Source organism: Balaenoptera physalus, assembly GCF_965194825.1.
Source record: "Balaenoptera physalus genome assembly, chromosome: 10".
Taxonomy (NCBI): Eukaryota; Metazoa; Chordata; class Mammalia; order Artiodactyla; family Balaenopteridae; genus Balaenoptera; species Balaenoptera physalus.
The window spans coordinates 110,136,616-110,162,773 of NC_138889.1; the positions used below are offsets into that span (position 1 = coordinate 110,136,616).

The following is a 26,158-nucleotide window of genomic DNA, read 5'->3' on the forward strand; positions in this document are numbered from 1 at the left end:
AGATGTGGTACATAGGTACAATGGAATATTACTCAGCCATAAAAAAGAATGAAACATTGTCATTTGCAGCAACATGGATGGACCTAGAGATTATCACACTAGGTGAAGTAAATCAAAAGACAAGCATCGTATGGTATCACATATGTGGAATCTAAAAGAATGATACAAATGAACTTATTTACAAAACAGAAACAGACTCACAGACATAGCAAACAAATTTACGGTTAGCAAAGGGGAAAGGGTCGGGGAGGGATAAATTAGGAGCTTGGGATTAACAGATACACATTACTATATATTTATAAAATAAACCACAAGGACCTACTGTATAGCACAGGGAGTATATTCAGTGTCTTGTAATAACCTATAATGGAAAAGAATCTGAAAGAGAATATATCTACATATATGTATAACTGAATCACTTTGCTGTACACCTGAAACTAACACATTGTATTCAATAAATCAACTAGACTTCAACAATAAAAAAAATGCTGCAGTGGACAGTCTCACGCTGGTCTCCATGTGAGTGTGGGCGAGGGTTTCTGAGCGGAGTTGCGGGGTCAGGGGATGATACAGTCCCAGCTCCACCAGGCAAGGCCACAGTGCTGTCCACAGTGACCACGCCCATCACTCTGGTGGAGCCTGAGTGAGTTCCCATTTCCCTCCATCTTTGCCGCACTTGCTACTGTCAGACAGACTCACTTTCTGTAAATCCGGGAGGAAGGATGGGAGGTGCGAATGACATTGCATCGTTTGACTTTGCGCTTCCCTGATTTGGCTGACATGGCCATCCACGCTGCTTCTCTACATTTCTTATTTTATCAGTGGGATTTCTTACAGTTTGTCGAGTGTCATGTATGCTGGATACTAATACTTTGTCAGTTGTCATGGAGATGGGACTCTGAGATCTCCCTTGAGGAAAGGGCTCCCTGCTTAAATTAAGGAGTTGAAATGAGATCAGCCTGGATTATGCAGGCGGCCTCTACCTTCAACGACAAGTGTCCGTGTAAGAGACAGGCAGGGGGATTTTGAGCCAGACACGGAGGAGGCCATACGAAGACGGAGGCAGGGACGGGAGGGATGTGGCCACAAGCCAAGGATGTCTGGGGCCTCCAGGAGCTGGGAGAGGCAAGGAAGGCCCCTCCCCTAGAGCCTCTAGTGGGAGCGTGGCCCTGTGACACTGTGATTTTAGCCAATATAACCGATTTTGGACATCTGGCCTCCAGAACCATGAGAGAATAAATTTCTGTGGTTGTGAGCCTCCCAACTTGTTTACAGAAGCCCCAGAAAACTAAGATAAGGGAGATCTTCTTGGCCATTGTCATGTCAGCAGAACGTGTCAGGGTCCCCAGCTCCTATGGCCCTGGGATCCCTCTAGGAGATGTCTGGTGCCACCGATTCCTTGACCCCGAGGCTGGTGCTAGGCCTAGTCACCCAGGGTCTTGGAACTAGCCACGTGTGATCGGTTGCTAGGGGACCCCTCAGTGATATGTCACCCACCCTGCTCTCTGACCAAGGCTGGTTGGGCCACAGAGGGACACGTGAGCAGAGTGACCACTGCGGCTGACCGGTGGCCTGTCGGGCTTGTTCTTTAAGAATGTGAACTTAAGAGACACAGAGGCAGTTGCCGATTGCGACGTGGAGATTCCACGAAAAGCTTGTGGAGAGTCAGGGCTGGGCACCCGCCCTTGGCCGTGTGTGGGACGAGGTTGAGCAGAGAAGCCAGTCGTCAGAGAAACGGCAGAGTGCGGTGACGTGGAGAGAGGAGCAGAGGCCGGGCGGCCCCGCGCAAACACCACTTGTGCCCAGCATGCAACTGGGACCTTCCGAGTCACAGGCAAGGTCCAGCCCCAGAAGCGGCCCCAGCACCAGCCAGGAGACCGAGAGGACTTGACAGCAGCTCGGTTATGAATTGGCCATTTCTTCTAAGGCTCAGGACTCAGCATCTCTCCTAGAAGCTCTGGGGGACCGGGCAGGCCCACCTGGAGGACAGAGGACTCAGGGCACACGATGGGGGGAGGGCTTGAGTGGAATCCCAGAGGGGTGGCTGGGTCCGGCCATGAGGGGAGAAAAGGGAGGTGGTCTGGGAGCATCAGAAAGCAGGGAAAGAGTGGGGAGGGGAGAGGGCGCCATGCCTTCCAGCCATGGCCCTGTGAGCCCACTTACCTTGCTGCACCTCACCTTTGCCATTTGCAAAGTGGGGACAATCATCCCTGGCCAGCCCCCTCCCTGGGGACTCAAAAGATGCTAAGACCTGAGGGCTGTGAATGCCCTAATGGCTTCGGAAGTTTATGGATGGCACAGACGTGGGGGAGGGGAGAATACACCCTGTATGGTGCACAGGATGGGAGGGGTGTCAGGGAGAGCGTGTGTGAGTGAGTACATGTCAGTCACTGGCTCACTAGATACACCAGGGCTCTGCACACTGCAGCCCACAGCCAAATCCGGCCCTTCACCTGCTTTTGTAAATAAAGTTTTATTGGAACATGGCCCACCCATTCACATACACATTGCCTCTGGCTGCTTTGCTTTTTAATGGCAGAGTTGGTTAGTTTCGACGGAGATAGTGTGACAGAAAGCTGAAAATATTTACTATCTGGCCCATTACAGAAACCATTTGCTGACCCTTGAGGAAAAGCAAAATAATTCCTTGTCAGATACGTTCACAAATAACTATTGATTGAATACCAGGCTTATTTTAGGTGCTGGGCATCCAGCAGTAAAGAAAACAGATGAAACTTTCTGTCCTTGGGGAGACAGACAACAAGCAAAATAATGAAGAAAATGACATGACCTGCAGGTGATAAGTGTTAGAACAGGAAAGGGAATCCAGAGGGTCAGGAGGGCGATTTAAATCAAGTGGTCAAGGACGGCCTCCCTTGAAAAAGGTGAGGGGAAGAGCCAGGTAGTGTCTGAGGAAAGAGCATCCCAGGTAGGGGGAAGAGCCAGTGCAAAGGCCCTGGGGCAGGAGCACGTTTGCCAGTTCAAGAAGCGAGGAGGTGGTGAGTGCGCTGGAGCAGGTGAAAGGGCGTGAGTAGCGGAGACCAGGACAGATGGGTCATAGCGGCCACCCACGTAGGGACTTAGAGGCCATCGTGGGGTCTTGGATGTGTTTTCTGGCGGGAATGAGCAGCTGCAGGTGGGTTCTGAGCAGAGACGTGACATAATCTGACGTAGATGTGATAGGAGCCCTGGCTGAGAAGGGCCTGAGGGGGCCAGCAGGGGTTTCCACAGGGATCGGGCTCCAGATGTGGTGGGCAGGGTGGTGGCAGCGTCCAGAGGCAGTCAAGTCCGGGAGGCAGGGCTGGCTGGGTGCGCACATCAGAAGTGAGAGGTAAGAGAAGAAAGGGGTCAAGGTGACCCCAGACACGTGAACTTTAGGCTCGTTGTTTCCTGTCTCTTTCCACCTTTCCTTCCATCTTGTCCATCACTGTAGACACCTCTCCACTGCATGCAGAGGGCACTCAACCAACATCTGCGGGATAAATGCATGAGGGATGAGGCAACGGCACTAGCTTCTACCTTTCGGGGGGGTGGTTTACGAGCAAATTCATACGTTGGAGTCTTCACCCCCAGCACCCCAGAATGTGGCTGTATTTGGAAATGGGGTCTTTAAAGAGGTGTAAAGTTAAAATGGGGTCATGGGGGGGTGGGCCCAAATCCCATAGGACTGGTGTCCTTCTAGGAAGAGGAGGTCAGGACACAGACACACACAGAGGGACGACCTTGTGAAGACACAGGGAGGAGATGGCCATCGGCACACCGAGGAGAGAGGCCTCAGGAGGACCCAGCCCTGCCCACACCGAGATCCGGGCTTCCAGCCTCCAGGACTGGGGAGAGTGACTGTCTGTTGTTTGAGCTGCCTGGTCTGTGGGCCTTTGCTACAGGGCCCCAAGCAGACTCACACAGGGAGCGACGAGGACCAGGGCATGTTCTCTGCAAGGGAGGAAACAGACACTGAAGGCCAGCCCCCGGCCAGGGCACCTGGGAGTTAGCGGCAGAGCTGGGGCAGGACCCTGATCTCCTGGGGCCCACACCCATCCTGGAGACACGGGACCAGGCAGCAGACAGCATGCATGTTGCCTCTGGGGGTGGCGGCAGGACGATGGCCCTGGAAGGCTGGAACTCCCGCTGTCACCCGTTTGCTTGGCTGTGACACAGGCCCCAGCACCTTTACGACGTGGGGGGAACCAGGCCAGATTCACTATGGGCTTCTCCCCAGCAGCCCCTGGTGCCCAGGAAAGGGCATCTCAGGCCATGAGGCGCCTCCCCCAGCCCCGCCCCTCGGGCACCCGCTGTGGATGGGGTGGGGCGCGGGGGGGTGGGGGGCGTGATGCTCTCTCACCAGCCGCTTCCACTGGGTGTGTCTGTTTCCTGCAGATCTCCTGCAGCTCAGCAGAGGCCCCCTCATCCCCGACTGCCCTTCCTCGCCTCTGCTGCGGTGGGCCAGCGACCCAGGGCCAAGGCGGGTCAGCACCATTGGTCCCAGAGGGCCTGCCCGCCCCCCAGGCCACCCAGGATGGCACTGGCAGAGGCCGAGGCCGTGGGACCCGCTCCTCTGGGCCCGGTTTGAGCTCCTTTGCGATGGATCTGAGCAAAAGGAAGCGCATTCCCAGCACAATCTGTTGGCCTGGGGCCGAGCTGCCCCGTGAGGGATGAGGTCATGTCCTGCAATGGCCACACGGAAAGGGCGGGACTCTCCCTGCCCGCGGGGACTCCCATGGCTAGGGCCTTTTCCCAGAGACCCCTGGGAGAGCGATGGCTGGGGGTGACCTTCAGGCTGGGGATGAGTGACCTGGTGCCCATCTCAGTGCTGTCGGGCTGCACAGTGTGACCTGGGGCAACCAGGGTCCCACTCTGGACCCTCCCTCCCACTGAGCCAAGGGAATGGGCCAGCGTCTCGGGGGTTCCTTGGGCAGCCACCGTTCGTGCTGTCTGTGCTGGCAGAGGTCATGTTCCGGAAGAGGTGGGGAGGGGTCTCCATCCAGGGATGATCGGGGATGGGCGCCAGCAAAGGTGTGGGTCCCGCAGCTCAGCAGGCGCAGGAGCGGCAGAGATGGGCCTCCTGTTTCCCATCCTGACCTCTGGTGGGGAGGAAGGGTCGCTCCAAGGGGCCCAAGCCTCTGACCCCAGTGATTGACCCGGTCTTTCCACAGAGAAGGGGGTGTGAAGAGTGGGCGGTAGGGCCCTGGGTAGGGAATCGCCCCAAAGCTCCACGCTGTTTCAAAACCAAAGTGGGAAACGAGCTTCTGTTTGAAATCGTCAAAGCCATGTTCCTAGGTCTTTGTAATTTGCCCCAACCAAGGCCCCAGCCCCAGCCCATGCCCCACCTGGCCCCTGGTCTGCTGCCCCCTCCCCACAGGGCCCCCCCCAGCTCCTCCCACCCCACCTCTGCCAAAACCCACATCCAAAGTTCAGCGGGAAAGACCCAGGCCCACCAGCAAGTGAGGGGCTGGAGGTCATGGCCTTGAGCCCTGTGGGCGTGGCTGGGAGCTGGGAAAGAGGCTTGAATGAGGAAGCAACACGCCCAGGGAGGGACACAGCAGAAGCAAGACAGAACTAGGCTGCCTGACTCCCCAGGGCTCGCTCACTCATTCATTCATTCATTTACTCATTCATACACTCACTCTTTGAACAAGTTCCAGAGCCTCAAGGGGGTTCCGTGGAAACAACTGGATGGAAGGTCTACGGGGAACAGGACAGCCTATGGATGCTCGGAGACGGCCCTGACCCCCCTGGGGCGGAGACAGCGCACACTCGGGACCCAGAGGGACCCACAGGAAAGGGAAGAGGAAGAGCTGGAGGGCAGAGATGGGAGGGGAGGCCACAGGTTCCCTGGAGGTGGCCCAGCCTGCTGGGGACCCTGCCTGCCTGCCTGATGCCCCCACTGGAGTGTGAGCTCAGGGAGCCTGGTCCTTTCGGCTGAGGACCCTCAGCTCCCTGCCCAGCGCCGGCTCACGGGGATGCTTCTCGATAATGATGGGCTGACTGACCACGCACACAAATGAACGAATGAATGAATGAATGAACCCAAGAACAAGCCATGAGGAAGGTGCTGCCTTCACCCTGCTGCAAGGGTGAAGGGTCAGCTCAGCCAATAGCCACGCGGCTGCCAAGCGGCGAGCAGAGGGGTCCCGGGAGCCACAGTGACCTCAGTGGGAGCCTTCCTGCCCTTCCTCCGGGGGCGCTGGGCTCCATGCTGAGCCTGGCCCCCCTCGGAGAAGCCTGGAACCTGGACGCCTCTGCCGGCCCCATCTGGGGTGGCCTTGAGGACCCTAGGGCACGGTTGGGGGGTGGTCTCCAGTGGGCCCCAGGGTGGTCCTTGCAGAGCCTGGGGACACTTGAGTATCTCCTCCTGGCAGAAGGTGGGGAAGAGGGCGCGAGGGCTCTGAGGACCCCATAGAGGCCCTGCCTGCATTGCACCAGAGGAGAGCCTTTGAAGGTTCTCAGATCTGGGGAGAGTTACTCCCACCTGCTGGAGTCCTGTACCGATGGACCCGGTACACGTTAGCACCCACAAGTCTCAGGGGTATCATCACGGCCCCCAAAGGCCTGGGAGGATAGGAGGCCCCACCTTCACACCCGGGGCCAGCTGGTGGGCAGCGGCTGCAGGATGTAGTGGTGAGGAGGAGACTGGGGGCAACGGGGCGGCCTGGAGATGCACCGACACGCCGGGGCTGCCCCAGTGAAGGGCACCTTACCAGATTACCCATCCGTACTCTTCAGAAATGTCAGGGTCATGCAAAGACAAAATAAGCCTGAAGACTGGGCCAGACACAAGGAGACTAGAGAGCCTGAGTGCACCTGAGTCCTGGCCAGGACGCTGCACATGTGGAAAAATGGCCACAGAGAGCAGAGTAAGGGTGAGCGAAGACATTTGAACAGCGGTGTGGGGGAGAGAATAGTGTGGCATCACGCAAGTGCCCTGATTTCCACAGGCGTCCTGTGTTGTGTGAGAGAATGTCCCTGTCCTTAGAAAGGCACACACAAGTGTCTGGGGGTCAAGGGGTATCATGTCCCCAACTCACTCTCAAATGGGTCAGAGGGGGAATGTGGGTGTGATATATGTGAGAGATATAAACGTAAACATATGTACACACAGTCTATGTATGGAGAGAAAGTCAGAGTGCAAATGGGACCAATGTAAACCGTTGGGGAATCGGGGTATTAGGGTTTCGGGGGAGGGATACGGGAGGCCTTTGAGCCATCCTTGCAACTTTTCTGCAAATGTGAAATAATACCAAAATTAAACGTTGCAAAAAAAAAAGAAAAGAAAAGAAAAAGAAAAAGTTGCCTGGGTTGCAGTGGCAGTATTCCCAGCTGCGTGACCCAGGGTGGTCCACTTCGTCCCTTGGGCACCCCCTCCCTCCTTACCTGTCACCTGTGCCCATCACCTGCTGTGAGGTCCGTGGGACCGGAAACTCCAAAACCCGAATGCACGTGAGGGGCTGGCGTCATCATCACTATCTTCTCGGCTCTGTCCCCAAAGTGTCCCCTGCTGGTGGGACTCCTCTGGATGGGGACGCCGCACCTCCAGAAGGCTCCTGCTTTCCACCGTCTGCGAGGGATCGGATGCAAGGGACCCATCGGGCCTTCGGCCTTCACTCTGGGGAGTGGCAGCAGGAGGATGGAGGCTGGGAGCTGATGACCAGGAGGGGAGGGGGCAGGGTTGGGGGTAGGAGAGGGCAGGGCTGGAAGGACGAGGCGGGAGGAGGGCCTTGGAGACAATGTAGATTTGGGGGACAGCCAGGGATGGGTGGAATCCTCATTCCCCTGTGGCTGGCGTGCCCCATACCTGCCTGTACCCGCCCCCTGTACACGGAGGGCGCCATGTATAGCTCTGTTTGCAATAACGTGCAACTTCTCATTTGGGGTCTGAGCAGCAAACGATTTTCTCTGGGTAAAAATCTACACGGGCCCCAATTCCCCCCACGCTGGCTGAGAGGAGAGGACCCCAGACCCTTGCTCACAGCCACTTATTCCTCTGTTCACCTGGGTTCCAGCGTTCCTCCACTGTCTCCAGTGTGAAAAGGGGGCGCAGTGAAACGGCAACGGAAAATAGGCGGGGTGGGGCTGCGTTAACCACAGAACTCAGATACCAAAGCCGGGGTGCCCTGAGCGCTGGGGCAAAGCGCTCTCGCCCCGCAGCGGGTTGTGAGGGCAGCACCGCACAGTCCATTCGACTAGGGTGGTCAGCCAGCCCGGTCTGTGCGGGCCGAGATGCTTCCTGGACGTGGGACTTGCAGAGCTAAACGTGGGAAAGTCCAGAGCACACCAGGACAAGTCGGTCATCACCCTACTAGGAAGAGTGGGGGAGGACGGCGGGGGGACAGATGGGCATCGGCCTTGAGGGGTCTTGGAGTGCCAGGACAATGACGGGGACCCCCCCAGACCATGAGGAGCCCCAGGAGACTCTAAGCAGGGTGGAGGGAGTTGGGGGCTATTTTTCCAGAATAATAACTTACATTTGTCCAGCCCTGACAGGCACGGCTACTCCAAATCCTCACACCTGCCATAGCAGGGGGCCACTGTGGACCTCGACTTCTTTTCAGAAAAGGAGGTGGAGCCCTGGAGAGGGGGCATCATGTGCTTATCTGCGGTGGGCTGGAACCGCCCCCCCCCCGGGGCTGCCTGACTTGGGTCCCCTGAGGTCCCATGTCACCGAGGCTCCCTCTTTCCCGAATACCCTCTTCACGTGGCTCTCCTTGGAAATTCTAGGGGTTTTGTTCTCTCCGCCACACAGCACGTGGGCTCCGCTTCCTTCCCTGTGCTCTCTGGGAGAGGACCATGCCCCGGAGATGTCCAGACAATGACAACAGGTGGGGCTCCAGGAACGGGGGGGTCGTTTAGCGGCGAGACACCGCCTCTCACCGTCCACTCGGCTGGCCGGCTGTCACGAGGGCGGGCGTGGCTAGAGGGACACTTGGAGGACACACACAACCCTTTCTACAAGACACAAGGCTCCAGCCATCATGGGTGCCTCCCTGCTGCCACCGGGCCCCCGGAGGTCATCGGGGGGACCCCAGGCGGCGTGGAGTGGCGCAGAGCCGAGGGCTGGGACCCAGGGCTCATCCCGGGACCAAGGCCCCCTCTTGAAAGTCCAGCCTGGGTGGGAATGGCCCTCGGATGGCCGTGGGGAGACCTGAATTTTAGACCTGCTCTGCTGGGTGAGCTTGGGCAGCCCCCAATCTGGACTTGAGGGGCTGCACCTGGGGGGTGAGGCAGGAAGCCTGCCTGCTCCCTGAGGGGGTCCTGGTGAAGTCTAAAAAGTCTAAGAAGTCTGAGGTGCTGTGCAGGGGGCCCTGCCCCCACCCCTGCTGAACCTCGATTCCCACTGCCCTCCACGGAGCATCAGGCCCTGAGCTGGAGCCCTCGGCGGCCCTGGCACAGCCTGGACTCGACGGGGAGGCAGTGCCCACTACCAGGTGTTGCTCTCATGGCAAAGCCTGGTAGCACGGAGCTTCTCCCTCCTTCCATTCCAGGGGAGCCCATAGCTGCCACGCACAGGGGCCGGGCTGAGCCTGGAGCGAGTGAGGTGAGGAAGACACCCCCTGCTGCCCGAGGAGCACACAGCTTGGCTGGGAGCGGACACCAGGCCACAAGGCGTGCAGCTTCGCTGGGGTTCAGCGTTCATCCCTTGCCCATTTCAAAGCTCCAGCTGCAGCACAACTGCTGAGGCTGGTCACTGCGACTCAAGGCCCTGCCAAAGTGACCCTTTCCCAGTGGAGGTGTAAGCAAGGCGACATCTACAACCCCAACCGTCATTGTCCTCTCCCCGTCCTTCCCTTTCCTTCCCTTCCCCTCATCGCTTTAAAGTCAGACAGACATGGTGAAGAACTTCCAGACTTCTTTTGCTCACCTGTAAAAACTAAACAAAAATCCCAGCAGCGCTGGGAAGGTGAGTGGAACCCTGCTCAGAAGGTACGGGCTTCACTGCCTGCACACAGTGGGTCCCCAGGAAATTCGAGCAAATGTGATAAGGGTGATGTTGGTGATGTTGGAGGTGATGCTGGTGCCGATGCTGGAGGTGATGCTGGAGGTGATGCTGGTGCTGATGCTGGAGGTGATACTGGAGGTGATGCTGGAGGTGATGCTGGAGGTGATACTGGTGCTGATGCTGGAGGTGATGCTGGAGGTGATGCTGGAGGTGATACTGGTGCTGATGCTGGAGGTGATGCTGGTGCTGATGCTGGAGGTGATGCTGGAGGTGATACTGGAGGTGATGCTGGAGGTGATGCTGGCGGTGATACTGGTGCTGATGCTGGTGCTGATGCTGGAGGTGATGCTGGAGGTGATGCTGGAGGTGATGCTGGTGCTGATGCTGGAGGTGATGCTGGAGGTGATACTGGAGATGATGCTGGAGGTGATGCTGGCGGTGATACTGGTGCTGATGCTGGTGCTGATGCTGGAGGTGATGCTGGAGGTGATGCTGGAGGTGATGCTGGTGCTGATGCTGGAGGTGATGCTGGAGGTGATACTGGAGATGATGCTGGAGGTGATGCTGGAGGTGATACTGGTGCTGATGCTGGAGGTGATGCTGGAGGTGATGCTGGTGCTGATGCTGGAGGTGATGCTGGAGGTGATACTGGAGGTGATGCTGGAGGTGATGCTGGAGGTGATGCTGGTGCTGATGCTGGAGGTGATGCTGGAGGTGATGTTGGAGGTGATACTGGTGCTGATGCTGGAGGTGATGCTGGGGGTGTTACTGGTGCTGATGCTGCAAGTCACGCTGGTGGTGCTGGTGATGCTGGTTCTGATCTGCAGGTGATGCTGGAGGTGGCGAAAGAGCGGAAGGAGGAGGAGAATCTGAGACTAGTACACAGTAGGTGCCCTTGTAGCTTTATGCAAAGTTCTCTTTCTTTCCTCTTAAAGCACGATGCCTAGAAATAATCAAACTCCCAATGAAGGCATCCCTGGAGGGGCCTCCCCAAAGCTCAGCAAGAGCACTGCAGTGTGGAGAGCTGGGCCGGAGAGCTGGTCCAGAGACCTGGTTTCTCTCTGGCACTGCCGCAGAGCCTCTTTGGGTCTCAGTTTCCCCATCCCTAGAATGGGAATAATAAATGGCCTAATGCATCGTTTGTGGAGAGCAGGCAATGAGATGGCATGGCAGGAAAAGCCCTGAGAGGTGTGTCTGGCACACAAGTGCTGATACACATTAGCTCTTTCTGTTCTCCAAGGATCCAGATTGAGAGGCTGATTCTAACTCGGAGCCAGCCCAGCTCACCTCCCCGTGCCAGGAAGGCCTGCGCAGGGGTGCCTGGTCGTCTACCTTCTGTCACAACCACCTGGAGCAGGCTAGACCCCCTGCCCACTCGGTGAGGACCCAGGCTCCACAGGGGAGGGACCCATCAGAGTCACCCGGCAAGGCGGGGGCAGGTCTCCCACCTCCTGGCCCCCCTCTCTCTGCCGGCCTGGCGGGTCCAGAAGCCTCTGCCGGGTGGGCGGCCGGCGGGCTCTGCCCCATTTAGCACAGACGCCATCTGTCTCTACCGGCTTCCCGGCGGCTGAGGGTGTCTGGGCAGCCCCCTGCACACAGGCTGCAGCTTGTTTGCCGAGGCGGCCTTCTCTGTCCCGGCCCTGTCTGTCTGGACTTGGAGAGCCAGAGAAATTTCCACCGCTTGGAGCTGTTTGTTGATCTTTCCAGAGCCCACGAAGGGGCCCTGGGTGGCTCTGCCTGGAACGTGGGGCTGTGTGGGGACCAACTTCGGTCAGCCAGGGAGCCAGACCACACTTGGGCCGGCAGACTAGGCCACAGGCTGGCCGGTCCAGAGGAGACTGGAGTGAGGTCTGGGAAGGTCGGGCAGCCACTGGGACACCTTCTCAGCCTCGTGACCCCCTCGGCTCTTGATGCATCCTTCTCAGAGCTGGGAGAACCAGAGCGCTGCCACCAGCAGAAACGGGGGCCCCTTGGGAGGAGCCAGGAGGCCTTGGAATGTCTAGCTCACCCCAGGGGCCGGTCAGGCCAACCCAGAGGTTCTGGCCACTGGCGTCCCCTGGCCTGATGGCACCAAGCTTCAGACCCCAAGGAGAGCCACCCAGCGAGGGGTGGCCAAGGCCAGGGCCACAGACACTGGGCTGTCATCTTGGATTCTGGGGCTTGTAAACAGTCACAGGACTTAGGGGCTCAGTGACCACACACGCAAACCCTGCAGCCCTCCAGAGTCAGAGGGGAGCTTTGGATTCCTGCCTTGGGACTGCTTTAAATTGTCCCCATCCAAAACCACAACCACACCAAGATGTGGACACCACATCTAGCATGTGCAACCACAACTCGCACCAAGATGTGGACGCCAGTCCCGCAGACCCCCATGGGTGGTCTTGGAAACAGTGGGGGAACAGCCAGCCATGGAGTGTGTCATTCACGCCAAGTTCTTGAGGTTCATCCTGAAAGAGCCAGAGCTGGGGGCGGGGGTGGGTCATGTATAAGGGAGAACTGACCAGACTGCTGGGCTGGTGGCGTGGCGGCAGCCGGAGGGTCCAGCCTGGGATGCAGAGGTCCACCTGCCCAGGACAAGTAGGACATACACTCACAGCTGCTCGTGGCTGCCCGTCGGGGGCTCGGGTCGCTGTCTACAGAATGGGGGCCTCAACTGCCAAGCATCTCAGGAGGCCCCACCCACCTGATGGCAGGTATCTCAGAGTCTTGGGCATTTGGAAAAAGAAAGAATAAGGAAAGGATGGAGGGAGGGCAAGAAAGAAGATAGCCAGGTGATGCTAAAGATGAACAATGAGGAAATCGCAGAACTGTCAGCTTGTCGTCAGATCGTGAGAGGAGTGAAGGCCACCAGCACAGACATGGATGTGATCCATCTCAAAGCGTGTAGGCTCTGTGTCTGGCAAGCAGACTCAGGCTCAGACCACTAGCTGCCCTGGACCCCTCACACAGCAGAGCAGAGTAGGGTTGTGTAGCAGTCAGGATAAGGCAGGTTATGCTGCAGTAACAAATGACACCAAATCTAAGCAGTTCAAAAAAGCAAAGGCTGATTTCTGGTTCACACAGTATATTCATCACAGATCCGCAAGGACCTCCACTGACCGGTCAGCCATGCTCTCTAACATGCAAAGAAAGGCCAGAGACCCATCCTAACTGGCCAGTTCCAGGTCCCCCTTTCCTGTCCCCGGGCCTCAGTCAGCCCACAACCCCACATAACATCGGGTCAGACCAAGGGCCCCGCTGTACGACAAGGAGGTGCCGGGCTGGGCCCTGAGGGAAAGGATGCTGTCAGCAGCCCCCACCCTGCAGCCCCCCTTGAGGAAGACGATGGAGCTGCTCAGAGGAGGGAGTCCAACGTGGTGGTCCTCAACTTTCCAACACTCAGGAAAAGTGCACCCTCCCCACCCTAGATGACATGCTCTCTGGAAGATCGAGTGACTGGAGGCCTGTGGTTTCCAGTTTGGAAAGGGGTCCACTGGGGAAACACCCTGAGGACTGCAGAGTGACACTGTACCCAGGGCCCCTCCCACAGCCCACCTGAGGCTGCACCCAGGCTGCGGGGAGAGAGTAGACATGCAAAGCCAGGGCACAGACGCCAGAGGGGTCAGACCACCAGATGGTGGCCCCTCTGGGGCCAGGTGCGTCAGCTTCATCGCAGAAATGCCCTCCAGGGCACGAGCTTCCAGTCTGCCCCTCCAGAGAAGCCCCCGCTGAGGGTCATGGGGTCGGGGGTCGGGTACCCCATGGAGCTCCGGGTGTTAGCACTCAGATGACAAGCTATGGTTCGTGGTCTTCTCACTTCGCTCCGACCATCCCATGAAAACAGCACCACCCCTGAGAGGTGGGCGTTCTGGAGAGTCCGGCTTGCAGATGGGAAACTGAGGCCCGGGACGGCCCCGTGATTCTCCCAAGGCCCCCCAGCAGGAACAGGATTGCCAGGGCTCCAGGTCTGCGCTCTGGCCCTACCTCCCACCTTGGGGCCTGAGGGCAGCGGCCCAGCCACTTCTCCGAGGAGCCCCCAAGTAGAGTTCACAGGCACTGTGTTCTGAGGGCCCTCTCTGGGCCCCTGCCCCCTCCCGAGTGGCTTCATTCCTCCCCTGCGCTGGCAAAGGCACATGGACGCCCTGACGTCGTAGCTAAAATGGGCTCCGTTTTCACCAGGAAAGGTTCGAGTGCTTCCTTTTTTCCTGCCCTTTATTCATGCACTTCCTGGCATGCAATCAGAGGGCATTGTGTTCTGGAATGGACAACTGTCTTCAAGTGAAAGGAAAGCCCAGCTGCCCCCCCAGGAGGAGGTGCCCAGGCTCGGGACCGGCTGGGTAATGATGGGCACGAGGGGCACGGTGCCCCTGAATCTATCAGGAATTTCAGGACGGTGACTGCAGAGCATGAGCCCCGCGTGGGCCCCCGTGACGCCAGCCCTGGAAGCCGGCCCTGCCCGGCAGGGGGAGGAGCTGGGACCGTGGGCTGGCCCTTCGCCTCTCTGGGCCTCCGTTCCCACGGCTGTAAACAGGGGTGTGGCGGGCAGAGGGAGGGCAGAGCTGCCCACAGTGTTCCTGGCCCCGGAGTCAGCCTCTGTCCCGGCTTGTCCAGGATTGCAGCTGAGTGGGGGGCTGGCGCCTAGGGATGCCCGGGTGTTGGCTTGCCTCCCCCATTTGGTGGCAATAACCCCCTAAGAAAGTGGTCCATTTGCTGCAGCCATGTGGGACTGGGGGCAGGTGTGAAGGGGCACCGGGCTGATCTCGGGAGTGGGGAGGCCACAGGAGGTGCCTGGGTATGTGGCCAAGGACCACCCCACCTCTCTCCAGGGCTATGGAGGGATGAAAGAACAGAAAAGGGGACTTCCCTGGTGGTCCAGTGGTAAAGAATCTGCCTTCCAATGTAGGGGACGCAGGTTTGATCCCTGGTCCGGGAACTAAGATCCCACATGCCACGGAGCAACTAAGGCCACGCGCCACAGCTACTGAACACACACTCATCAACTAGAGAGCCCGCGTGGCAAACTACAGAGCCCACGTGCTCTGGAGCCCGTGCGCCACAACTAGAGAAGAGAAAACCCGCACGCCACAACTAGAGAGAAGCCCACGTGCCAAAACAAAGAGCCCGTGCGCCGCAACTGAGACCCCGATACAGCCATAAATAAATAACTTAATTAATTAAAAAATTTAAAAAAAAAAGAAAAGAAAGAACATAAAGGGCTTTGGAAACGAACATGGCCCAATACTTGTGAATGGAGAATCTTGCTTTTTTTGTTCATTCATTTGTTCATTCATTCATTCATCCATCCATCCACCCATCAAAGGCTCATTGAGCACATGATGTGTGCCAGAGCCTGTGCTGAGGCCAAAACCTCAGGCAGAGGTGCCTGGGGATCCCTGACCCCAAGCCCCAATCACACCACCTTCCGTGCTGACCCAGCTTCTGTGCCCAGGGGCCTGACCGTCTGCAGGCACATCCTCTAAGCCTGGCCCTCTGGCATCTGGGTGGAGTGTCTGCCTCCTTGCCCCCTACTCCAAGTGACCCCACCCATAGGTCCTCCCACAGCCCACCGCTAGCCTCCAGCTCTGCCCACTTGTTCCCACTCTTTAAGTCCCGCTGACTGCCTCCGTGGTCTTCCTCCCATACCCCTCTCCTTTGCTCTGGTGCAGGCCACTGTCCCTTCCGACAGGACAGGACTGGGCCCCTCTGGGAACTCTTGCCTCTTCTGCCCCTTTCCAGCCTCACGTCCCTCCACGGGGCCTCCACCAGTTTCTGCATCGCCAGGATAGAGCCCGGCTCCTCACTCTGGATCCGACCTCCTACCACCCACTGTCCCTTCCTTCCTCTGCTCCGTCACAAGGACCCACATGGGGTCCCCAAACGCACCAGGCCCTCTTGTGCCCCCGGGCCTTTGCACGTGCTGTTTCTACATCCTGGGAAGACCCCCCCCCTTTCTCCATCTTGCAAATGTCTCTCTATCCTGTGGGTAACCTGGCCACTGGCTGTGCGGCCTGCCCGCCACCCCACCCCGCTCATCTCTGCCCTCTGGCTCTTCCTCTTCCCTTTCCTGTGGTCTCTGTGGGTCCAGAGACTGGGCAGATGTAGAGGGTTAGGGACAAGGACCCCAGCACTTAGCACAGTGCCTGGCACATAGTAGGTGCTCCATTATTGTTTGTGGAATGAAAAATAAATGAGTGAATGAATGAATGAATGGGCTTTAGCATTCATTCGCTTGCACTTACTCTGTGATCTTGGGTGAGTGACCTTTTCCCTCAGGCCTCAAGTTCCTCATTGGTATCACGTGTGTAGCCTTAGGACCTACCTCCCAGGGCTGTGGCATGATGCCAATCTGCTCAGCTCTGATTCCCAGGGTCTGGAACAAAGGAGGTGCTACATGCGTGGAAAAACGGCTGCGTGAAGCGATTTCCTCTTCCGGGGACGTGCTTTGCTTCACTCCATATTTTCCTGGCAAACTCTCTCTTGCTGGACATTGACAGGCAGATTCCAGAACACATGGGAAATTGCAAAGAGCCAAGAAGAGTCGAGCTCTCTTGAAGAACATAAGCCGAGGGCTGACGGCAAGTTTCAAGGGCAGTAACATGGCAATAATATCTCAGACAGTGTGGCACTGACCCCGGCAGCCCTGTCCACCAATGGATCAGGAACCCTCACAGAGGCTCACATGCCAGGCCAAAGATGCCACTGCAGGCCTTTTCCTTAAGTGGGTTTGGGTCAACTGGTCCTCCTAAGGAAAATGTATCTTGACCTTCACCTCACAGTACACAAATCCTGATGGATCCCAGATCTAAATGTGACAGTTGTAGAGGAAACATAAGAAAAGATCTTTATGGCGATGGAGTAGGCAATGATTTCTTAAACAGGATACAAGAAGTCCCTCCGTAAAAGGAAATGTTTACAAATTAAATTACATGAAGATTACTAAGAATTATTACTGTCCATCAAATGCTATTGAGTGAAATAATATATAATATAATATAGGAGTGAAAATGCAACCCTCATTTCATGGGAAAAGTTATTTGTGTCTGACAAGCACTTATATCTAGAATATATAAAGAACTCCTGCAAATCAATAATTTTAAAAAGGCAGAAAAATGGGCAACAGGCTTGACCAGGCTCCAAAATGCCAATACTCATATGAAAAAGGGCTCAACTGTATTAGTCAGGGAAATTCAAACTAAAACCTCAGTGAGATACCATCTACACTAACCAGAATGGCTAAAATAAAAAAATTTAAGACATAATACTAAGTACTGGAGATGATATGGCGCTTCTAGAACACTCACGCGATGCTGGCAGGGGTGTAAATTGGTGCAGTGACTTTGGAGAACTATTTGGCAGAATCTGGCTAAAGCAGAACACATGATAACATATGACCCAGCAATTCCACTCTTACGTGTGTGCCCTACGTAAATGCTTAGCTAAAGCATAAAGCTTACCTTCGTAAAAAGACACATCCCCAGTTGTTCAGAGCAGCGCTATTCATAGTAACCCCACCTGGAAACAACCTGAATGAATAAATAAACTGTGGAATATTTGCACAGTTGAATACTATGTAGCACTGAGGATGGATGATTAACAGGTACATGCAGCAATGTGGACAAACCTCACTAGGTTGGAGCGAAAGAAGCCAGGCACAAAAGACTAGACACTGTATGTCAAAAGCAGGTAAAATGCACCCACCAGGTTAAAAGTCAAGAGAGCAGTTACCTCTGGGGCAAGCTGTGACTGGAAGGGTCAAGGCAAGTGCCAGAGATTCTCAAAATGTTTCATTGCTTCATCTGGGGGACTCATTAGGTCCAACTCGTTAGTTGGTAAAAATTCAGTGAGCTGTGTACTCCGAACAGGTCACTTTTCTGTAAGCGTGAGTTCCTTCGGTAATAAAAATAATACAGTCCTCTGAGGCTATCTGTTCCAGTTCACACCCAGTTCTGCCTGGAACCTCCCCAAAGTGGACACCCAATGTACACATCATTTTACAAATAAAGTGCACGATACTCTCTGTTGTAAATTCCACACAGCCAGTTGAACCTCACAGAATATTATTGTTGATTCTGCTGCTCTCCGCACCCATCGCCAACTTACGGATGCAATTTATGAATGAGTGTAGTCCCGTTGGGGGACATCTTCATTCACCTTGAAGAGTAACGCCTAAGTAAAGTAACAAAGACCTAATGTTGGGATGATACTCATTTGTCAAGAATGGGAGCTACTTCTTTGCTGAATGGGGTAATAATCTTTGAATCCTGGAAGAATATTTCCCTAATTTCCTATACTATTCACAGTGGAACAGCTACAGAATGATACTCTTCAGTTTAATCTGCTTTGGCATTTTCTCCAGCTCATCCTGAAATGCAGACAGTCAACAAAGCCATCGGTCAATGTTTGCCAATTTCCATGGTGTAAATACTCCCATTGATGGCCAGTTGCTAGCTACCAAAGTGAAATCACTGAGCGGAGTTGGGAAGGGACATACAGCAGCGCCATGGTATAGTATTTCCACCTATGGATATGAAGACCATATAAGCTCAGAGCATAGGTAGTAGTAGAATAATTAGGAAGTGATGAGTTTTGAGTAGTTATGACAGTTACTTTTTAATTGAATTTATGCACCCGTGAGCTTGTATAATTTAATTTTCCATCATGGTCATGGTTAACAGCCAACCCCCCAAATCCCCGAGAACTTAGTACTCAGCTCTTGGGAGCTGGAGCGAGGGTGGCATTAACCCTCTCCTTCCCCGGCTCCCGTCACCCTCCGGGTCTCCATTAATTCAATCTAATGCAACCATTCAATCCTATTCTATCTCCTCAAGCCGGTCTGCTGGGGCAGAGAGTGGGGGACGCTGGACCTGCCCCCTCTCGCCTCCCGGCTCCAAGACCCGAGGTCTTTCCATGAGAAAATGGGAGCGTGCAGGTGACACACCTCCACTCTGGACTGTCCCACAGCCCTGGGCCCCCAGGGTCTCTCTTCAGCAGGCATCAGGCCCTTCCCCTGCTGAATCTGGGGGTGGCTGGAAAGAGAGGTCTTGTTGACCCCTTCAGCCTCACGTCCCCTACAGCACAACAGGGACTTGCTTGTGGCCAGAGGGAGCAGGTCCAGAGCTCAGGTTGGTGGCCAAGGGCAGAGCCTGGAATGTAGGATGGGTGCGAAGGCTAAGGGGCAGCAGGGTCAGACAAAGAGAAGGGGGAGGGGTGGTGAAGGATGGGGGGAGGTGGGGGGGAGGTGCAGAAGGAAGGGGATGAGAAGGGACAGGATGGGGAGTGTTGGGAGCCTGTTATTTGCAGGAGATCAGACACGTGGCCCAGAACTGAGGCTGGACAGAGAGAAGGCGGCGGCCCTCACCCAGGGTACACCAAGAAGCGCTCCAGCCAGCCAAGGGCTCCAGGAGGTCTCCAGGGCTCTCATCCTAGAGCTACATCCCCTGGGGTGGGGGGTGGGTTGTCGGGTTATCAGGATGGTGGGGGACGGAGGGAGGAACCAGGAACCAGAATGTGTGGGCAGAGGTTCTTCCTAGCAACCAAATAGCTCCGCCCACATCAAAGACCCAGCTCCTGCCTGGAGAGCTGTCCAGGCACGACCAGACCAGACCCTGGGGCCTGACCCCTTCCCTCCCAGCGCCCCCCCCCCCGCCCACCTCCTGTGCTGGGGGCCAGACCCACTTCAAAGGAGGTTAGGAGTGAAGGGTGGGATGCCTGCTGGAGATGCACCAGAGGATTGTCCACCAGCTTGGGATCCCTCAAGCCGAGGAATCTGAGAAAACATGGAGTGGGTCGGGGGAGGCTTAGCTGGGGGAGGTCAAGGTGGGGTGGTGGGAGGGCACCCAGGAAGTGCAGGGTGAGATGAGGGTAGAGGTCCATCTCACAGGGATGGACCCTCCAAGAATCTGAGCAGCAAATGATGCTGGGAATATCCCGTGCAGCCCATCACTGGAGGAGGCCCAGAGAGGGCACATGGCTAAATTTCATCTCCCAGCCCATCTGGGTCAAGTTGACAAAGAAACAGGGAGCAGGGTCACAAGCACCCCGGTTTTCCACCCTGGGCGCCAAGTGGGGCCACGACGGGGCCATCTTGGGAGCTCTGAGAGGCCGCTGGGAGATGCCTGGGGGCCCTGTCTCCTAGCGACCGGCTTCCCGCAGCCTGGCGGGCCCCTTGCTCTGGGCGCTGCCCACTCCTGACACTGGCTACGAGCACTTTTCACTGCTGTTCTGCATGAATAAGCCCCAGGCCCCCTGCCAATAGTCCCCTCTTAAAAGACAGCCCCGGCGAAAGGCCTTTTCAAGTGGGATCGTGCAGTGCCACCCAGGCTGGGCGGGCCTTGTTGGGGACCAGGGTCCTGGCTTGGCGGCTGGGGTCAGAGGGCCACACAAAGCATCCTGATGCAGGCTTCATGCGCCCGGCCGCAGCAGCCCTGTTGATTCATCTACAAAACTGGCACCACCATCTTTGGAGGGGAGATTGAGTGAAAAGGATGTCTTCTGAGGAGGGACCTTTGAAGGCACAGTCCTGGGCTCCTCATTAAATTGATTTGAAAGGGCAGCAAAACCCCACAGGTGGCCAGGTGTAGCCAGAAGCCCCCAGAGCTGGGGTGGAGGCTGGGATGTGGGACGCACCCCTGGATGGTGGGGTGACTGACCGGGTGTCCGCAGCTACGGCGGGCGGAAGGATGTGAGTTTCGTTGAGGGTGTGGGAAATGGTCTGGCTTGAGTGTGCATTTTCATGTGCATCAACCCCCCGCCCACACACACACACACACACACACACACACACACACACACACAGACACACAGAGCTGGGTCCCAGTGTGACCCAGAACACCCTGGAAAACCGGACTGGCTGTCCTAGACCAGCAGGTGGGGAAAATCAGGAAGGGCAAGTGGGCTGGAGCCCAAGATCAGGGCAGGTATACTGAGGTGGGCCCAGGTGTCTGGACCACAGGGGAGGGACCTGGGGGCTCCCCATCCCATGCCAAATAACCCCAAGTCTGGCCCACCCAGAACACTGTGTCCCCTTAGGGATTTCTCAGAGTGGGTGGTGCCTCCACGGTCCCCTCAGCCCAGGGAGGACAGTAGCCAAGGTTGGTGTCCCAGCGTGGTGGGGCTGCTCTAGGCTGAGGGGCTCCCAGCCCCCAAAGGCTCTATCTGCAGAAGTCAGTGCTGCCATATATATATATATATATATAAAATGTTTGCAGGTAGAAAGATCTGGCGGTTTGCATCCAGAAATGTAGGGTTGGGAGTGGTGATTACAGTTCATTCTGTTATTCTCTCTCTACTTCTGTCAATGTTTGCAATTCTCCACAATAATTTTTAAAGGCATTTGAATCACAGTTTCTTATAAAGTTAACCCTTTGTCGACCCTATGACCCAGCAGACCCTCTCCTGGGTATCGACCCAGGAGAAGGAAGTGAGTGTGTCCACACTGAGACTCGTGCAAGAAGGCTCAGAGCGACTTCATCCATCACGGCGCCCAACTAGACTCACCCACACGCCCGTCAGCAGCCGAAGTGGTGTCCGTACAATGCAGTGTGACTCAGCCGTGGAAAAGGACCGACCGTGGATACAGGCACCTGTGTTGAGGAATCACAGAAACATCTCAGGAAGCGAAAGAAGCCAGGCGCAGAGGAGAACGTGGTACGTGATTCCATTTACACAAGCTCAAGAGCAAAGCTAATCCAAGGTGATCAAAGTATTGATTAAGAAGGGGCACATTCCTAAAGATGGAATCATTCTCTGTCTTGATCTGGGTGGTGCTGACACAGAAATATACACGTGAAGATGGCTTCGAGTTGTTCCATAAGATCTGGGCTTGTGACTGCATGTAAATTACACCTGAATCAAAAAGAAGTCAGTTCATTCCAATGGGAAGATGGGGGTGAGGGGCGAGGAAGGCGGCAGGCAGACCACCAGCATGTGGCATGGGTGACTCTGGCCTGTGGCCCCAGAGGAAGCTAAGGTCCTGTCCCCATCACGAGCTACGTGACCCTGGGCAAGTTACTGCCCTCATTGTGCCTCTCTTCCCCCATCTGTAAAATGGAGTCACACTTGATCCAGACCTGGGGCCTGGCGCACACAGAACAGCCCTCCCCCAGCTCACCAGCCTCTCTCTGCCAGCGCCGGCTCCATCATCCCCGTGCTGGTGTCCCCACTGTTCGTCATGACTCATCTGGCTTCGCCCGCCTCCTCCGTGTGTCCTAGAAGTGCGTGACTCGGTCCGTCTCTATGCTTAGCGAGGTTCCCTGAGGCCCACCGCGTGCTATCAGAATCTTGGCGGGTGCGGAAGACAGACCCACCAGGAGGGATCAAGAAGGGCCAAGTGCTACCAATCCTGCCGCTGGAGAGGCCCCGGGTCCACGCCGTCACCTAGGCCTTTAAAGCTCATCTGTCCCCAGACCTACAGGCATACCTGGAGGTGACAGGGATGTTGTGTCCGTGGCCAGAGAACATCTGGCTCTGGGATGCTGATGGAGACCACATTTGGTGGCCTGGGCCCCAAGAGCTAACGGCAATGAGGTGGCCTCCTGGAGGGAGGGCCATGCCCCAGGTTCAGTGGAAGGAGACAGTTGGACTCGTGAGTGGGGGCTCTCTGTCCTCCCACCATCTCTGAGGGTCGAGGGCCAGGTCCATCCCTGTGACACGGGTGCATCACTGGGCAGGACAGCCACCCCCTCGGCCTCGAGAAGCCTGCCAGTTGGTGGGAGTCAAGGTGGCTTAACTGATCTACAAAGGTGAAATTCCAGGGCTCCAAAAAGGAGTGGGTGAGCTTATTGTTGGGGACCACTCTGACCTGAGTCTGGGAGTGGCCCGAAGAGGGAGCGACAGCAGGTACAAAAGGAATGCAGGTGAGTGTCCCAGGAAAACTCCATGCAAAGGCTCTGGGGCAGCCTGGCTCCCTGGAGGATCTGAAAGCAGGGAGGGGCCTGGAGAGCCCGGTGTCTGTAACACAGAGGGAGCGTGGGCTTTCGGGGGGCGATGGGGAGCCAGCGCCAGAATCCCCCAGACTGCTTGCCTTGGCCCCTGCTCTCTGGCCCTGCTCGAGACCCTGTGCTCCTACCCGGGCCTCTCCCCCTGCCCGAACCCCGAGCCCGGAGCCATGGGGAAAGGAGGAGAGACTCCGGCAGGCCGTGCACACCACAGGGCCCGCCCACAGCCTCTGCCCTTCCTCGGGCCTGGGAAAGGAGGCCGCTTCTGCTCCCATCCCCCAGGGGCCTCGGGGGCCACGGGGCTGGGGGAGGAAAGCTGTGGGAAAGAGCTGAGTCCCCCGGGGCCCTGACTGGATCCTTGCGGCTTCTTGCACCAGATAAAGATTTCGTGCCTCCCCTGAGCAGCCCCTGGGAGCAGGGTCAGAGCCCCTCTGCCAGGGGGCAGCGGCAGAGCAGGGCAGGGGGGGGTCCCTCTGCAGGCCGGGAGTCTTGAGGACACGAGCCCCGAGTTTCGGTCCAAAGCCCTCAACCGGTAGGCGGGGCGTTTTCCATGTGGGGTCTGCAGACTGCAGCCACGGCGGCCACCAGAAGTGCAGCCATCGTGCTTAGGCAGAAATGGGCAGGAACAGAGACTCGGGAGGAGGCAGGCGGGCAGCCGGCCGCATCTGAACAGGCCGACAGGCAGAGTCGGCAAGGGAGGTGGGGAGAAGGCCGGGACCCTCACTCTTCTGCCACCGTCTGCCGCCTGCAGAGATGGTCCCGGGCCCCGCCTCCCTGCAGAGAACGAGGCTCCAGGTGGACAAAACCCCCGCCCCCAGGGACAGGACCACCCAGAGCAGGGGTCCTGGGGACGGACAGCAGGGCAGCGGCAGCCAGAGACCACTGTGCACTGCTGAGCCCCCTCCCAGCATCCCCCGCGGTGGGGCAGCCGGCCCCGCTGACTCTCAGCCCCTCTGATATAGTCCAGGGGAGCCCCTCCTTCCCCCAGCCCCGCTGACAGCAGCCAGAGCCCCACCCGTCCTAAGGCCCAGAGGCGTCGGCACCTCTTCTGCTCCGGAAGAGCCCAAGAAAAAGAGCCCAGAAAACTCATGTTGAAGGTCAAAGGTGTTCAGGTGGCAAAGCATGACCCTCGAGAACATCTTTCCAGAACGCTGCTGAGGTCGCAGCCCCTGGCGTCCTGCAGAGGAACCCCGGGTGAGGACAAGCGGGCACCCCCTGCTCCTCCTCCCCGTGGCCTGAGTGCTTGCTGGCCCCCCGGGGGGACAGTTACAGCGAGAGAGACTCAGGGCAGCTCAGCACCTCCTTCATACCTGGGCCCAGGAGCTGGGAGAGGGCAGGGTGCCCACATACACTCCGAGGCAGCATGGAGGGGCAATGTGGGCATCTCCATCTGGCCTGCGCCTGAGAGCTTAGAGCTTGGGTGGGGTGGGACCCAGTGGTGGAGGGGCTGTGACGGCAGATCCTGGAAGACCCTGGGCAGCAGCCTCGGGAAACCGGCAGGTGGGCCTGCTCGGGGCGGTGACCAGAGGGGAGTGGATGTGGGACTCTCCTTGAGGAGCGGGAGGAGATGGCCCAGCGCTTGGACTTGCCTCCTTGGATGTGGGATCCCACCACTGAAGGAGTCTGACTCGAGTGAAAAAATGACACACAACTGAGGTCATCTCCATACAAAGTGTGGCTCTCCGCCCACCCCTGAGCCAATCTGGACCCCCTCCCCTGTTTTCATTCACATCACAACCATTTATTGAACGCCTTTTGTATGCCAGACTCTAGGAGTGCGGTGGGGACTAAAGACAGACACAGTTCCTTCCCAGACGGAGTCTAAGTCTAGTGAAGGAGAGACACCCATCAGAGACTAAATTAAAAATGCAAATGCACAGAAAATGTCCACGGTGCGAAGTTCTGCAAGGAGACGTGTTCGCGGTGTCCTGAGAATCTATCGTAAGTGGGTTTGTCTGGTGGGGAAATGAGGGAAGACTTCTCGCGAGGATGTAGCCCTGGGGCTCTGGGCTGGAGCCGGAGGTGGAGGGAATAGCAGAGACCGTCCACGCAAGGCCCCATGGTGGGGGAACGTGGTTCACCCAGGAAACTGCCAGAAGGGTCAGCGTTAGTGGGGAGAGACGGGTGGGACCACCTGGGGGAGTAGAGCCTGCGGATGCCCTGTTTGAAGTCGAGGGCAGTGGGAAGCTGTAGGGTCATGCTTCATGGCTCACAGACATCTCTCGGAGCACACCTTGCCCCGCCCACCGGGGTAGAGGCGGCCGCAGAACCACAGCCCCTGGTCATTCTGATGTGGACGCCCCCGAATGCCTCCTCTGCAGCCTTACGCTTCCTCCCAGCGCCCCCGCTCGTCATCCCTCCTCAGAACCCCAGCCAGTCCAGTCGGCTTCCCCAGTATCCCCGTTACCAGGCCTGGCTCAAAACAGCGTGGGAGTGATGGAAAGAGCAACCACATTATGAAGAGATGGAGGATGGGGAGGGGGGGAGGAGACGAGGGGGCGAGTCCAGCTGAGGATGGTCAAGGCCGAGGGGCCCACAGAGCTCAGGACTATGGGGGTGGGATGGCCCAGGGAGCCTGCAGAGCTTGTGTCAGAGGGCACAGAGAGCGGGGTGGGGGGGTTCCAGCCTCCGAAGGCTTCCTAGGAGCTGGGAGAGGGGGATGTGAAGAGCAGGGAGGGGGCCACCGGAGATGGTGCTGGACGGGTGACGGGACCCAGCACCACCCGCCCTTCGTGTGCCCCCAGCGGGCACGACCAGCAGTGCCAAGCTGGGCTCGGGTACCATGCTTAGAAGTTTAAATCATGGGGTGAATGCACTTTCCCCTCTCCCTCCCGCTGCCTGCATTCCTGAAGCCAGCCTGGGTTTCCTTACCAGGTAGTCAAGGCCCAGGAGGGCACCCACCCTGCGAGCTGGTGTGAGTCTGAAACTGCTGACAGGTCCTTCCCTTCGGTAGCAATTCAGCAAGTTCCAAATGGCAGCTGGTTAGCAGTGGACGTGGAAACCATCCACCGCCACGGGTGGCCCTGGGGCCCTGAGAGTGCGTGTGCGGGTCCACGTGAGTGTGTGCACAAGCGCGTGTATGGGGGTGTATGTGCGTGCCTCAGAGTCTGCCAGCGCGCCTGAGTGTGTTTGTCCCGGGTGTCCACTTGAGTTCACAAATGTGCACCAGCATATGTGCGTGCCCAAGGCTGCCCCTGTGCACTTGGACGTGTGCGATGTTTATACGGCAAGTCCTGCCACTCCGGGCAGGTGTGGGCTGAGCTCACACACCTGGGCACCTGTCTGCCCCTGTCACAGGTGTCTGTGTGCC

General features: G+C 57.2%; 1 long non-coding RNA gene across 1 annotated transcript; it reads right to left on the reverse strand.

Moving 5' to 3' along the window:
• Positions 1 to 2,457: 2,457 nt before the first annotated feature.
• On the reverse strand, positions 2,458 to 4,621 carry LOC309667491. Its single transcript, XR_014267791.1, has 2 exons — positions 4,343 to 4,621; positions 2,458 to 3,472 (listed from the first exon to the last, which is right to left on the reverse strand). It is a non-coding gene; the product is annotated as an uncharacterized lncRNA (long non-coding RNA).
• Between the last annotated feature and the right edge of the window lie 21,537 nt (positions 4,622 to 26,158).